The sequence below is a fragment of the Dendroctonus ponderosae genome, unplaced genomic scaffold (assembly GCF_020466585.1).
Source record: "Dendroctonus ponderosae isolate FM_Combo_2020 unplaced genomic scaffold, Dpon_F_20191213v2 Dpon_F_20191213_7, whole genome shotgun sequence".
Taxonomy (NCBI): Eukaryota; Metazoa; Arthropoda; class Insecta; order Coleoptera; family Curculionidae; genus Dendroctonus; species Dendroctonus ponderosae.
Window position 1 is genome coordinate 7542472 of NW_026018916.1, and position 4168 is coordinate 7546639.

The 4168-nt window shown below is 35.1% G+C and overlaps 1 long non-coding RNA gene across 1 annotated transcript; it reads right to left on the reverse strand.

The window, feature by feature from the left end:
• Positions 1 to 240: 240 nt before the first annotated feature.
• On the reverse strand, positions 241 to 3083 carry LOC125505140. The gene is made up of 2 exons (XR_007281945.1): positions 2113 to 3083; positions 241 to 354 (listed from the first exon to the last, which is right to left on the reverse strand). It is a non-coding gene; the product is annotated as an uncharacterized LOC125505140 (long non-coding RNA).
• Between the last annotated feature and the right edge of the window lie 1085 nt (positions 3084 to 4168).

Below are 4168 nucleotides of genomic sequence, written 5' to 3' on the forward strand. Positions count from 1 at the left end.
TCATACTGTTTCTGTCTGACTTACTTTTTAGCAATTTATATATGCATTAGTAGTCTGATAGATCAAGTTGCATTATTTTTTATAGCAATAAGATCTGCTGTTTGCAATAAAATAATGACCGAACTATAAAATTGCTTAGAACTGAAAGAGAAATAACAAAATATAGACACTTACTTCTATGTACTCAAGGCTGCTGAAACATTTTGCATGAGGCAATATGAGCGTTTAAAACAAACAATATTTATTAAAATAATATTTATTACAGTATAGAGTTTGCTATGTTTAAACATCTTGCTTCGCAAGTTAACGCCGATTAGTCTCTGTCAGTCTGGCATCCCGATTGAACTGAATCTCCTGAAAATAAATAGCAATTAATAAGGCTGAATTATTATTACAGAGCAAAAGAGGAATTAAAACACATTATCGGGTTAAAAAATCGCTTCACTAGTGCCTCTGTATCTGTGAAAAATCAATGAGTGGTCAGACTCAATGGGCCTGGACTAGAAGGATCGAAAACTAGATGGTCGTTTCTCAGCAAAGTCTACCTTTGCTGTTTGCAAAGTGAAATTTCAACCTTTTCTATGTATGTAGCTTTAAATGTTAAAATTAATTGGCTGCAGCTTCTAAATTACTTGAAAATATGATGTATTGTATTCTGCTGCTCAATTCGTAAAATCTTTGTAAAAAGCTAATGACATCATTTCATTCCTCTGCTATGTAGGTATGAAAAATGTTTTCATCTTATATTTTAAAATGAATAATGATACCCTAATTAAATTTTTATTAAAGTTTGTCAATTGGACTTCACTTCCAGTCAGCAACAGGTTTTTCAGTATTTCAGACTTTTCAGTTCATTATCGGAAATGAATTATTGGTGTCCTATCGAAATATTCCAGATAGTCGTATATTACCTTGGAAATCGAATTAAAATACGAATCGAAAGCCTTGTCGAAACCAAAGATTCAAATCGTACAAATTAAGTCGGCAGTCCACAAGAAAAGTATGGACGAGACAATTTTCTCGCCAAAAGAAACGGAGAGATAATCTCTAGCCGTGGCCGCGACAGGATAAAAAGTTGTAGTTTTTTGTCCATAAATTCTCGCCTGGATAAAGAGCTTTCTCGCGCTTAGTTCACTAATTAGAGATGGTATCGGTCCTTCGAATTAGCATTTTGAGAAGGCAAGAACTCGTCCGAGGACACGAGATTTTGTTTAAGAGCGGCGAACGACGCTAGCACGTTCGGCTAAGCGAGATAAGACAGTTTTGACATAGTTTCGCATAACTTTAACTACTTTCTCTACTATTCTATGTCTGCTCTTTTTCAAACTCTACATTGTTACGATCTTGATACTAAACGATTAGATCTCGAGAGGTTCACATAAGCGAATTTTATGGGGTTACTTTTCGCTTCAAAGGCAGTAGCGCTACTCATTTGCAAACCTATTGCCTCATATTAATAGGGTTCAGAAAAATAAGATTTCTTATATAAATATGGTAATACACCAACAGAACAAACTGAGGCTCATTCGAGGCCTGTAGTTATTGCAATGTGCAAGAGAGAATATTTCGCAAACTTTCTAGTAAGTAATCCATCCTTGATTGATGACTTGAGTACTAAGTACTGAGGAGAACGTTTTCTTCTGGCTTTGCTTCTGACTCCTATGCGAATGAGGACTATCTCTATTCTCGTTAAATCGAAGGTTACTTCTGCACTTTAACAAAATGTCGTTAATATTTACAACTATGTATGTACATATATGCTAATATTTCGTTACAGGCTGGGGAATATTCTTGTAGGAAAGGTAGTCGAGGAATGTTCCGTTCTGACTATTGGTATAATTTGCACGTACTACAGTTGCAAGATGTTCAGGACAGTGGCAACTATTTTTTAACATAAGCTATAAAAGTGTTTAGATGAAGTACGATTAAAGCACAGATTTATTGTTGGTCTTCAATGTTTCAGCTCAAGGTGTAATAACATAAATCACTCGGTAGAATGTATTACAACCACTTAGGATTAAATAAAGCTTACTCTTGACGGACGTATATGTAAATGGAACTCAAAGCGGAGAAGCAAAGTATTATAAATTTATAAGCTATTCAATTACTTACATCTTGTATGGCAAGCCAAACAGCCGAGGCATTGCCTTTATGTTGCGTAAAAAACGGGCTTTGAATGCACGCCGTTTGCATTGATGCCCTTCTGACACCGTTTTTTTTTATTTTATTTATATTTACTTGTTATATGAGACTGTGCGCTCACGAAATGCCAATCTGATACCCGATATGGCCGGTTTCGCGGCGGGACGCGGCTCATGCCTTCATGCGAAAGATAAAATCATGGAATATCCGGAATTGCAGTTTATACGACCGTCAGTTTGACTTTTCTTGACCACCAATCTCCACAGCAAAAAAATTAAAGAAGTGTCCGTCGATATTTCAAGGGGTCATGCGTTGGGGCACCGCCGCTGATGGCTAAATGGAACTGTAAAGGATTGTTTGGCATTTTGTAAAATATTATCCAGTATCATGTGAAGCCTACTCCGAACATGAAAAGCCTTAACAAGTCTGCTCAAATACTCGTGGTTTAATCTTTAGAATTTTCTCCTGTTGACTGTTTTACATACAATTTGAAATACAGATATTGGTATCAATACTGCTGACATAATTTGGAACAAAAAACATCAGATCAAATCACACCTAGTTAAACAACAAGCCAAAATTAACCATTAAGCATCATCAACAACATGCAACATCAACCAAAATTAAGCAATTATATTTCTACGTTTGAAAACCGAGTCTTGCCTACAGTAGCTCTCTAATGAAACCAGCAAACATTGAATTATCAGCAACGATAACTGGCGCCAAACCGTCTGGGATTATCCATATACGCACAACGTGTGCTCCATTTCGCAACATCTGTTATAATTTAACTATCAGGACGAATAAAGTTTGAAATCCGGATACTGAAAGCACGAACATTTTATTAGCTGCTGCATATGTGGAAATTGATACGATTAAGCAGCTTTCTCGATGAATACGAAATTATTTGAGAGGAAATCTGGCTGGAATTATCCAAGCATGCATTGTGTTGTCAGTGAAACTACCAATATGTGATTTATGCATATGCAATCTTCTTCAATTACATATTCTAACTACTGCTTTGTTCGATGTTTTCGAAATATTTGCTTTTTTACATACATGGGCTTAAATCATTGACTATAGCTATTTTCCTCCTTTCCAGAGTAGATTCATTACATCCGACGTATATATTACGAGTTCAAGCATTTGTGAGTTTGCTTTGGTTTGTACCCTCCATAGGATTTTTTTCCAAATTCATATAAATAACTCCTGTTAGCGCCCCTTATAGCTTCATCTACCACTCCCCTTCGACAATTTCCATATGTTTCGTCTTTATATTCTTTCCATTTCTTGGTCATTGTTTCGCATACGTTCATTGATGGCATCTAGGTCGCAGTACATTGTCTCTTTGTTACTATAACTATAACTATACGAACCACATATTCTTTACCGCAGCCTAAAAATAGCTGTGATGTTGTCAACCTTTATTAGGTTAATAGTTCTGCGAATTTTTTCTATAATAAAAAATGCTTTGTGATATGTCATGTGATAATGAGAATAAGGAATAAGCTATACTGGGAATATGAATACTAAATGGCAAGAGAAGTTTGGCTAATATATGAGCTCAATTAGAAATTTAACGGTTTGAATAGCTTTAACACGTGTATCAACTTTTTCTTGCAGATTTGTAGAGAAAGTTTAAAATTAATCTCTATCTTTCTGTGTTTTATAAGATTATGAATCGACATTAACACAGCTTAGGTTACCTCGATTTTTACTATTTAGGTTTATCGGTTAAAACCAACGTTTAACTCACGGAAACACGTCTAGTTAATTCTAGATCTTTGGACAGCCAGAACTAGAAGCTGCTGCGTTTTAGCACGATATGAGCGTATATTTGAGAACAAACAATGATACAGTACGAGTAGGGATCAAAGTGTCGTATGAAGGCAGTGCACAGAAAATTTAATTTTCAAGTTTAGAAACACTTTCTTTAGGTCCTACAAGGCATTAAAAATTTAAGAACAAAATACAATTTATATTATTTGGCGTAATTTTTTTTGTTTAAAATCAACTTTTTGTATGA